Raw genomic sequence first — 12920 nt, 5'->3', positions numbered from 1 at the left:
AACATATAATGTTAGCATAAAGTTAACTAATCACAATTCAAATGAGATGCATATTCAATACAAACTATAAACAAGATGCGTACAAAGAAGAATACCATATAGCTTTGTAGGCCAAATGAAATAGTTGTAACGGTGGCATCACGAACTTGTGAAAGCCTATCCATAGTCAACACCTATCAAACCCCACACAAAGATACATTAGAAAGTTAATATACATTATAAAACATTAATTTGAATTCAAGGTCTTATTCTATTTTGACATGAGTTGTAAACTTTTTACCTTTGATGAAGATACAGGTGCATGAGTTGTGGCAGGTGTGGTGGATAATGAACCAAAATCTGCTACATCCTAAAATGCTTAATGTTTGCATTAGTTTAATTGGAGATATAATTAAAATTCTATTTATATTTGGAAATTTAAAGTATTTAATGAATAAAACATTATAAATTCAAATCAACATGTACCTGACTAGCAAAGAGCTACTGCATTAGGTCATCTATGAGGGCCACATCATCTGGTCCACTAGCCTCACAACTAGCCCCACAATTTGTGCACTCATGGTAGCTTGAACCATCTACACGTGCAATGGTATCCACCCCATAGTATACATCGTAGTAGGTGATGCACTAGTGACCACCAAACAGGCTAGAAGTAGATGGTCTAGCCGCAACACCATCATCTGTTATTGCACCATCGTGTGCTCCTACACCATCGTTTGGGCCAAGAGGATGTGATAAGTGTGTCCCATTTTGGATGATGGTGTTAGTCAATATGGCAGTTGCCTCAAGAATCTCCATCTATATAGACTCCTTCAGAGCTGTAGGAACCGTCATGTGCACAAAGGGTTTCACAGCTAGTGGAACTCGATTCTAGGGGTTTTGTACCCATTGAGCCCCTGGTCTATCTTGGGAAGAGCCTCTACCTCTACCCTGGAACTACCTCATATTAAAATAATTAGGGATCTCATTAAGGATGAACATGCAGTATATTTTTCTCAAAAAATATAAAGGTACCTCAAGGTTATTGCAAGGAGGTTGGTCAAACACATGGGGGCTTTGTTACAAGCTAAGGTTGTCATTGCACCAAAAGATCGACCTATCAATTCCCGATACAACCACTAGACTTATAGAATCCATAGGAGGTTGTTAAACCATGTCACAAATCCCTGCGAGGGATGTTGGCCCACTACCAATGGAAACAATCCCCCTCCCAACGCCACTCATTGCGACCTGGGTGATTCGAACCTATGACCAAGCTCTGATACCACTTGTTACAAGCTAGGGTTGTCGTTGTAGGAAAAGATCGACCTATCAATGCCCAATACAACCACTAGACTTATAGAATCCACATGAGGCTGTTAAACCATGTCATGAATCCCCATGAGCAATGTTGACCCACTGCCAACAATCCCCCTCCCTATGTCACTCGTCGTGGCCTACGTGATTTGAACCTATGACCAAGCTCTAATACCACTTGTTACAAGCTAGGGTTTTTGTTGCACCAAAAGATCAAGCTATCAATGCTTGATAAAACCACTAGACTTATAGAATCCATAGGAGGCTATTAAACCATGTCGTGAATCCCCACGAGGGATGTTGGCCCACTGCCAACAAGCTTCACTTAGTGAACCTGGGTTATATCACGTATGTTCAAGGAATACTAAAGAATCCCCCTATTTTCAAAAATTATTGTCGTAAACTCATTTTTTGTCACCTCCTCCCAATACACAACTTGAATTAAAAAAACCCCCTATTTTCACTAGATATTGTATTTTTTCATATCTTTAATTAAAAACCCCCCTATTTTCATTAGATAGGCAATATATTGTTGTCAATTTTTGGGATATTAAACCCCCCAATATGAATGCATGTGATATAATACTTCCTAGCCAATGAAGCCCTTGTGGTCAAACACCATCCATCACCTATCCCAAAATTATGTTTTCATGGCCACGTGATTGCACCTATGTAGAGGAAACCTCTTTGAATTAAGAGGTAGGGTCTCCTAGGTTTGGGGATCAGTGAAAAGAGAATATATTTGTACTTTTCTTGTATCTTTAATTTTTACTACATAAAATGAGAGACCTTGTGCATAATAGTTGCAACATGAATTTCTATATGCATCTCATTCACTGACTTGTTTTGAAACTTTCTCAACACTATTCACTATTATTTTTAAAAATTTAGCAAGGTTTGCATGGTGTTGGTGTTCTGATGCTTTCAGTCTAGACACTAGGTTGCAAATGGTTAATCTATTTTGTGCCAGTTGACCTAGTAAATCCTCTCATGTGGTTTGAGAAGGGTTTATCGAAGGATTAGAGGATTACGGGGCATATTTTGCCGAGGGGGATTGTTTTGTTGAGGGGGATTGTTTTGTTGAGCATTTAATTTCAAATTTACAAAATAAATTAAATTAATCAAAAACTAAAAAAGTAAAGCAAAATTCTAAATACAAAATAATAAAAATGCACAAATGAATAACAAACTCACCTCTATGACGACATGGCATCTTGATTTGGCTTATAGGGCTAAAATTGTGATCGGACTTCACATAGTATAGGTTAATTGTTTAGTGTTTTTGGCAATGCCATGGGTAGAATGGTTCCTGTCACTTTTCAAAAAAAAAAATTATAAAAAACAAATGCGATATAGTTTTTAAAACTAAATAGCCCTGATTAGGTTTTTAAAAATAAAACCAATGAGATTGAGTTTTTTTAAAAATTAATAACCCGGTTGGGTTTTAAAAAAAAAAAATAACGTGATTGGGTTTTAAAAAAAAATAACCCAACTAGGTTACGGTTCTAATTTTCCTAACCATAACCCAATCGGGTTATTTTATTTTTCAAATAAACCGATTGGGTTACATTCATTTTTTGTTTTATAATATGGTGGCCACTTTTTTGTTCACCATCTTAGTGCACTTACCCTGAGTAATAACATTGCATCAAGGGAGCTTAGCAATTCATTGGAAAGAGGGATTTCATTTTGGACATTGTTTTGTAGAGTTAAACTAGCATGAACCATAGAGGATATGGAGTAATTATGATGTATTTACTAGTGCAGATTGGAATTCTTAGCTTCCTTCGACTTGGTAGTCCACAACATTCCTATATATAAGCCAAATTATAGGTGTATATGTATAAACATACAAATATAAGTCATATATACACATTTTTTATGCCTACATACCTATATATGCATACTATCATTTACTAATTATTTGTTTTTTTCTATATATCTGAAACCTCCTTATTTACCTATTTGAAAAGGCGTGATTATGATTAGAAATCAATAAAGATTAGTTTTCATGCTCATTATAGATAATGCATGTTCATTCTATCTTTGTTGTCATTGATGTCAAACTTGTTTGATGTTTGTCATCAGTTGTGTGCATATGTGGAGAGGTTGTAGTAGATGTTCAATTGTGGTTCAGTTGTGTGGATATTTTTTATGGTCCAGATTATGTCTTGCAGTTCTAGATACAATGTTAATGATATGTGCATATTTCACTAACAAGTTTTTGGTTCCTCTATTCCTCAAATGCTAGAGTTGGTTGTTGTTTCTACAAGTGAGGTTGTCTATTAGAAGTGGTCTAGATAATGCTAGATGGTTCTCAAATATGTGGATTACAGTGTTGCGGCTTGGAGGACATGTTCATTTGGTTTGTGTAGTGTTTTAGTTCAGTTTTCCAATGCTAGTTCAATTGACAAATGAAGTTATGTTATAATGTGTTTTGCTTGCTTGGTTGTGTTGGCTTTTGGTTGTCTTAGTTGGTTTATCTTATTTGGACCATGTTCTTTTGGTTCATATATGCATTGGAATTTGAGTTAGAATTTTGATAGGGGTCTCACTATGGTGTGTGTAGATGTGCATTGTGTATTTTACATTGGAGGATAGTTTTGGATGAACTAACTTTGTGTGCTTCATTAATCATTCACATGTTTCATTTGATGTCAAACTTGGAGGATGTGTTAGTGTGTGTGTTTTGTTGGAATCATTTTAGAAGGATGTGTTATGATATGCTTCGGTCCCCTTTATCTCCTGGATTAGACTACAATATTTGTTATTGGTTTAGGTATCATAATTTATGTAATATTGTATATTTTGTTTGTGGCTGACCTAGTTGAGGGATTCAATGAATGATCTTGTAATATAGTTGTGCAGTTGTATGAGTTAAGGTATGGAATGTGTGTGAATTTATGTGAAGTGTATGTGAATGATATGCAAGAAGATTTGGTGTAACAAAAGTGCGAAAGTTAGTTTGTGAAGAGATTTGATGATGATATCTTCAGTGTGACAGTGTTTTGAGGTGGTGGTTAATGTCAGATGTGGTTTCCATGATATTGGTCGCTTGACATAGTGGTTCAAGGATGATTTCATGATTAGGAGATAATGTTAATTTTAATTTATCTATTCTATGTACTTTTTGAAAGACAATGTGTTCCTTTTGGTAGCTTATGCAGCTCTTTGTATCTTGCCTTGAGATAGTAAGTCTTATTAATGCAGGTCCCTTGTATCTTTCCCTAAGATTGTGTGCATTAGTCTTGCAAGTCCAATCAAGTTTTGTGAGCTCCTTGGCCTTAAGCCTAAAAAAATGTAATCATTCATCCATATTGTGAGTGTGATTCTCATCATGATTTTTCCCTGTTTAGGGATTTCCACTTAAATCTAGTGTTCACGAGTTCATTATGCTATGTTCTTTCATGTTTCATAATTGTGGTAATATTTTAATTGTGGGTTGAAGTTTAAAATATCAAAACTAGAGTATTTTAAGGTCTAGATTGATTCACCCCCTCCCCCCTCTTAGTCTTGTGGTGTGTTCAACAATTGGTATCAGAGAAAAGTTCCTCTTAGAGCTTAATCACTTGAAGAAGATTTGGAATGAAACAAGAAGTGAATTATAAAGCATCAAAGTTTGATGAAATTTTTTTCTCCTATTAGAATGGAAAGATGGAATATCATTTGGAATCCCTGTTGAATGGAATATATGATATTATCAAGGTTGGTTATACTGCTCCAACAAATGGTCCTCAGACTCCAGATAGGTTAAGGCACATGACAATAATGTAAAAGATAGAGTTGCAATTATCAGTTGTTTAAGTAATCCAATATTTGTTAAGCTTATGAGGTTGAAGTTTGCTAAATAAATCTAGGAGAAGAGAATTATTATATATGAAGGTGATTTGAAGATAAAGCAATCCAAGTTGACAAATCTAAAGCACAAGTTTGAGAACCTAAGGATGTCTGATGATGAGAATATTGAAGGCTATCTACACCGAGTAAATAATATTGTTAGTGCAATTGAGGATATTGGTGGAAAATTAGAAGAAGTAAAGTTGTGAGAAAAGTAATGTTAACACTGCCTAAATGCTACAAAGCTAAGAAGTATATTGTAGACGTATAAATCTGACCAATTTCCTAAGTGAATATTTAATATTCATTTTAACCTCATTTCTCTATTTAATTAAATTCTTCATATTCGTCTATTTGATTAAATGAATTACTCAATTTATTTAATTAAGTTCACCAAAGCCTTTTATAGCCTTTGATTAAATAAATCATTTTATTTAATTAATTCCCCTTTCTCCCTTTTTAATTAAATTTACATTTGATTAAATTAATCCTTGCAAATAAATAAATCTAATTTATTTATTTAAATCCCCCACTTGTATTTATGCAAGTTGCATCTATTTGATTGAAATAAGTAATTTTATTTTAATCAAATTCCTTTTCCCTCCACTTGCATTTTCCTACATCTCCCACTTGCCTCTTTAAACCCTTCTAGATTCTTCTAATCACTTCCAATTTAGCCTAATCCATCTCCTAAATATTGTCACAATCCTAAGCAAAGAGAAGTCACTTCTCAAAGTCTCCCCAGTCTTTGAAAACCATTAAAGACTTTATGTCCTCAACAAGTTAACCCTCAAAGTCTTCCAAACCATTTAAGGCTCTTACATAGCCATTAATGGTTAACTCAACCTTCTTGCATGATTAGAGACTTTCTCTCTAGCTCAACCATCATCTAACCCAAGGGTCTCATCAAGCATTCATCGCTTTAACCTTGGTTATTTCTTTAACCCTTGCACAAGAGTTTACCTCTTGGGTAAAAGCTTTATCCAATGGATAACCCTAACTTAACCTTATCCCTTACCTCCTAAGGCAACCTTCATGTCTTCTCAAGCATTTAATGCTTCTTTCATCTCCTCTCAAGCAACCTCTTGTTGATAATTGCCACCATTTCATTGGTGAGAATTGTGAACATGGATTGATTAACTCTCAATCTTGGCCCTTGTTAAGATTATCCAATCTTGACCATCCATTGCCCTATTTTACCTATAAATAGAGCTCTCATTCTCTCATTTTCAGGATCCAAGTCTTTGTTCATCTAACTTATAGTCTAATTAATTAGGCATTTTCACCTCTCTTTGATAAATGATCTTCATAAGCATTTAGAAGCATTCTAATATCATAGAATATCCATGTTAGGCTAGTATATCATTGCTAGGATAATTAGCCAATCTTATCATCATCTTTATGCTAGATTAATCATCATAGGTTTAATAGCATACATGTTAGGAATGCATTCATGCATAATAATCAAACATCACTCATTCTTGGAGTTGTCATTCTTAAGTCACTTTGCTCAGTGATCTAAGAGCAAAGGCATTGACTTCAAGGATCCTGTGAGATAGAGAACAATGGGACACCCCTTGAGAAGTTGAGCTATTTAATATAGTTCCTATAACTTGCACCAAGAGTCTCATTGGTGTGTGGGCCTTTTGAAACTGGAATTTTACATTTTTGTCGCCCTCATTTTCTGCACACATTTTTGGCACCCACTATGGGGCTTATCCCCATAAATCATATCGTTTTTTATGTAGGAGCAAGATTGCAAGAACGTGGGAATGTTGTTTTAGCGTGTCGAGATCTTTCATTAGCGCATTCAAAGGAAATAATAGCACCCTCAGTGTACTGTTTAGCGCATAAGACCCATTCCCTAGCGCATGTAAACTCTCTGTTAGCGCATAACAATCTGATTTCTTTCCTGTATATTGGAACAACAGTGTAGTGCATTCGGTAACTAGTGTAGCGCATCTATGCAGTAGTCCAATGCATGACTTTGACAGAGAAAAGGCAAAACTGTAATCGAAGTGAGAAAAATTAGGCTTGTGTAAGCCCACCATAGATTCTATTTTTCACTGACTTTCTTCTTGCAGGTCATTGAATATTTCTTGCAGGTTTAGAAGAAGTTAAAATAGGAATTTAATTCTTTCTAGCTTTTTAAGTTGGATAAAAAGAATTCACTTTCCTTTAAATTTAAAAAGAATCTCATCTTTTCTTTTGGGTTTAAAATTTACTACATCTTCATTTGGGTTTTAAGAAAATAAAATTTCATTGTCAAATAAAAAGAACAACAAAACAAACTTTTTATTTTTGCAAGTTAGGCAAAAACACTTCATTTGGGTTTAAAAAGAACAACAAATTTGCTTTTCAGTTTGCAAAAGGTAAAAAGAATCACATTTTTCTTTGGTGCATAAAAAGAATTCATTTTCATTTTGCAAAGGATAAAAAGAACGTCACTTTATTTTGTACAAAGCAAAGGAGTATTTCATTTCGCAATTTTCCTTTTGTTGACCAACATCACGATTTATTTTGTTGACCAGGATTTCACTTTATTAGATAGAAAACATTTGCTATGAAGAGTTAAAAAGAACACCATGCTTTTTGGAGCAACATCTCTAAATAGAAAGTTAGAAAATCATTGCTTTGAAGGTTAAAAAAAAAATAGTTGTTTGCTTTGTCTCGAAAGTGGAAGGTATATGCTCTCCCCTTAATTGGTTGACCAAAAAGCCAAACCACTCTTAAAAGCTTTCTTTGATTCAAGCATTTTAAATCCTTTAGCAGGCCTGCCCTCCCGAGTTGCTCTTAGAGCGCCATTAATGGCCGGTGAGAGGGGAACAACCTAAGTGGGAAACGACTTTATCGCTGAGTGTTCCAACCCACTATAATCAAATGTGGAGGCTGACAAAAGTCCCCTTCAATGGTTTTGCTCAGCGATTAGCCTTCCCCTAGTATCTTTAAGATACGTAAAGCCTTTGTTCTAAAGGTTGGGAAGCCTCCCAAGGGAGTTTATCACTAAAGACCAAACGAAAGCCTGATTAAAAACCTTAGCATTAGAAGCTTTGAGCCAACTTGGTAACCAGACATCTTCAATATCGTAGTGCAAGGGTGGGGAACAATTTGCCCTCAAGATCACTCACCATATATCTCCCAAGATAACTACTCAATTGTGAAGCAATTCACTTTGAGTTAATTTCTGGCAAAAGGCAAAAAAAAGGGCGCCCTCTAGGGGGTGACAAGGTTGTTTGAGCTGACGGAGTATCGAGACTAGTGGGCTATGATGTTGTTGATGACTCTTGAATAAAGAGTCTGCTTGATTTGTCTTATTTGTTATCTAAACCAGTGAAAACATTGGGGATTTGAACACATCCTCACAGAACATACACTACTTGTTTAGCATAGGCAAAATTGTTATCTCTTCTATGTGTCATGTTTTCAAGTTCTTTTTCAGAAAACCATCCATCAAAATTCCAAGTGTTAAAATTCAAAACAATAGAAAACAAAGAAATTAGGACAGTTAGCGCATAGGAGCAACATCCTAGTGCATAGAAACCATTCTATAGCGCATTTCAACTTAAATGTAGTGCTTTCATCAGTCAAATTAGCACATAATCAGTATCATACTGGTGAAATTCCTAGTAGCGCTTTCCAGCATCAATCTAGCGCATTCAAGACATATCATAGCACTTTCAGTTCAAACAATAGTGCATAATCAGGACATATTAGCGCATAACTCATCCAGAGCAGTCAATTTCAAACATTCTAAGATAGCATGTAGGAGAGACAGCATAACGCATAGAGAGCTTTTTTTAGCGCATACTGAACATTTTTTAGCACATTCAGTCTTTGTCTTAGTGCATGATCAAAACTTGGAAAACTAGAGAGCAAGGCACCTTGACAAAATTTTATCAACAGTTTCACATACCCTTTTAGGTCATTTAGCAAACTCAGCAACCAAACTTTGAATCCAATCATCAGTGAGAAACATTTCCAATCAACAAGGCGCTCTTAGAACGATTTTTTCAAATCATCAACTAGTTGAGATAAGACTTCATCTAATAAAATCAGGAAGTATCAGAAACAATGATCAAAAGTTTCACCATCCAACGGATTCTATCAAAAACACATACCTAGTTTAATCCTTAAGTTGTCAAAACAAGTTTCCATATCAGGAGACTTTATCCATATCATTTGGCACACTTTGTCGTGGAGGCGAATCTAACTAAACCTCTACTTGATAAAGTAAACTTGAGTATTCAAACGAAGTATCCAAATCCAACATCAACGTCAACCTTTGATCATTCGTGTATGACCACTCCTATTTTGAGAAGAACAAGTCTTCATCACAAAACTAAGTTGAAGAAGAGACAACCTAGTTCTAAGGCACTTGCGAGAAGGAATAAATTTCTCTATATCAATCTCCAACTCTTTACATCACATCGCGCATTCTTGCGTCACATGCAATTGTATATCCTAGGCAAAACAAACGAGTTTGACAAGTAGGGCTTACATTCAGAAAGAGGTATTCAACCAACACCTAAATCATGGAGGATGGATTAACCCCTCTTTATTCCCACAATTCTATATCACTTATAACGAAGCTTGACCTGAACCGCCAACACCACCCAGAACTCCCATAGAAGACGAAGAATTCATCAGGGTGGAAATTTACTAAATTCTCGTTGTCACTCAATCTCAGAGAAACAAACAAAGAGAATCACAACCAGAATCAAGTATGGGTCGTAGATTATCCAACCTTTTTGATGAGTATGCCAATATGGGCGAAACAAAGATCACTGAGGAACTTCTCCAAGAGTGTCAAGAAAACCCATCATTCCAAAGGCTCATGGAAATACTTATTGATGTAGACAAGGAAAAATATCTACTCATGCTAACTAGAAAAGAAGTTAAACTTCTCGAAGGTTTCGATACCGAAAAATAAAGGAATATAGACGAGAGAATTTTAAGAACAAGATCTAGAAATTATGCCTATCAAGACCAACAAAGAGAAGAAGAAACACATGACCCGGAAAACACACACGAGCAAGACAACACCCATGAACACAACCATGCCTGCAATCAGGACAATCTTAATGAGAGAGAGGAGGCTCTCCCTTGAAGTACAAATGTGCCCATGGTTTCTCTTACACAACAAATCCAAATGCTGCAAAGACAAATGTAGGACATGCAACAAGGAACCATGGTGCGATACTCCTTGGACGAGATCTGTCCTTATCCTTTCGACAGGAGATTGAACATGGTACCTTTTCCCCCAAATTCAGATATACCAAAGTATGACAAGTACGATGGTAAAAGTGATCCCTGTGATCACGTTTGGGAAATTTGTACCATAAGCCTAGAGTTTTCTCACGATGACACTTACTTAATGAGGCTATTCCCAAGAAGTTTGGGAGGGAAAACCATGGAGTGGTTGTCTAAACTCACACCTCCCATCAGATCATTTGATAAGTTGGTAAACAAATTTATCACACAATACTCCTATAACATTCAACACATAATCATCATGTTGTCAATGTGTGTAACACCAAACAAAAGAACAACGAAACATTCATGGTGTTTCTTCAGTGGTGGAGACGCATGGTTTCGAGATATCCTCGAGACATGCCTGAAAAGAAAAAGATAGAGATCTTTATCGGTAATATAAATAGTGAGATGAGTTATCAACTCAAACTCCAATGCATACCATCTTTTGCCAAGTTAATAGAAAACGGAATCCAAGTGGAGGAAGCTTGCATCAAGAAAGGAACATTGAAGTTCTTTAAGGAAGGAGTTGACTCGTCAAACACTAACCCCTTTAACAATCAAAACAACAACAACAACACTTTAGACAAATCCAGATTTTGGACAAGGAACAAAAATGTTGTTAATGATGGGGTAGTCGATGCTAATAATGTGAAGTCCAAACAACCAGTGTTGGCTTTATCGGGTAACCCACCATCTAACAAAAATAAAAAAAGTGTTAATCAAGGCACTAACACTTATCCGCAAAATACCAATCAAGGAACTTCAACATCAAACACCAACCACACTAACCAAGGCAACAACACTAACCAAGGCAACAACACTAACCAAAGCAATAACAATAACCAAGGCAACAACACTAACCGAGGAAATAATGCAAACCAAAGAGGCAACACCAATGCTTTCCCGTATAGACGCATCTACAGACCATTAGGGAAAACCTTAGAATCAGCATTTTGATAACTCTTGTCGAATAAGATTATCACATTGCCAACCATAAACAACTTTGAACCCTAGGTCAAACCACCTTGGTGGAATGACTCGCATTTCTATGATTTTCATCAAAACAAAGGACATCGCACAAATGATTGTATGAGGCTTAAGAACGTCGTTTAGGACATGATCGATAGAGGCGATTTAACAGTTGATGGTCTCAAAACAAATGGTGACCATGACGCCTTTAAAAATTCTCTTCCGAATTACAACAAGGGAGGAGCTTCAACATCAAACAATACCAGAGGAGATCGTATAAATCACCTATACAATAACACCATTAATCACATATCGAAAGATGACAACCAAATAAATGTCATAAAAATCTTGTAACCTACCATGTATACTTTGTGTGTCTCTTCTCTGCAATTCAATATTGTCATAAATTGGAAGTATATTCCCTCTTTAAAAATGATCATGCAAATACATATTTTTAAACTTTATAAAATCCCTTACAAATTTGATTTGCTTCACCCTTTTTGAAACTCTCATTTTAAATTATTCACATCACTTACTGGGAACAATTTTTTAAATTTAATATCTTCCAAATGGGAGACATTTTTCCTTGAAATTTTTTGCATTGTGTTCAATGGAGTCTTAAATGTCCATATAAAATCTTGTGCTCCAACTCAAACAAATCTGCCAATTTGATTATTTTAGCCAGCATAGGTTAAACTATGCAACTACTTCTAGGGTTTTGATTGAAAAGATAGTTAAACATTTATAACTAGTGCACAAATTATTTTGTTTAATATAACAAGCGTAGAAAAATTTGATTGAGTGCAACTTTTGTCAAGATGGAGAATTATGACAACATGGTGTAGAAAACATGTGATTTCAACATCTTGTCACTAAGGATAACTAACATTAAATGAGTTATAGTAAGAAAGGGGCTCAACACATGCTAACACATGCCAATTTCACAATCAAGAATTTTTTTTTAAATTAGTTCAAAAAAAAGGACAAAATAATGTGATTTACAAACAAAACCCACATACATAGAACTAACATTATTGTCGTGAATTTATCAGGACCATTATATCCTTCTTAATCATTATTATCCAATATGTGATCATTATAAGAAGTAAAAAGAATAGAGGTATCCATGATATCAATTTTGGGGTTTCAACAAAACTTTGTCAAAGAGGATCTAAATCTATTAGGGGCTTCTTAATCATGCAAAATTGTACACAATACCCTAAAAAGTAATAAATGCACACTATGACAGATTGATAATAAAAATGTTATACCATAAAAGATTGGTGTAGAAATTATGAGTTCACCAAAATGTAGGAAAATACAGGCACCTAGTGTAAATGAATCTAAGTATAAAACCCTAGATTCTTAAATGATTTGAGATTGGAATAACATATATTTAAGCAACCAAAAAAGAGAAATATAAATGATGAGAAGAATTTCATATACTTTATTTGACCTTTAAGGTGTTTTGTTGAATTTAGAACTATTTTTATTGGCTAAGACCCTACAACCCAAAACTAGAAAATAAAATTTGGTGTTTGATAGTGTTTACGAATTTAAGTTAA

The sequence above is a fragment of the Cryptomeria japonica genome, chromosome 3, assembly GCF_030272615.1.
Source record: "Cryptomeria japonica chromosome 3, Sugi_1.0, whole genome shotgun sequence".
In the NCBI taxonomy this organism is placed as follows: domain Eukaryota; kingdom Viridiplantae; phylum Streptophyta; class Pinopsida; order Cupressales; family Cupressaceae; genus Cryptomeria; species Cryptomeria japonica.
The sequence above is the reverse complement of the archived record's forward strand: the minus strand, read 5'-3'. Positions refer to the sequence as shown.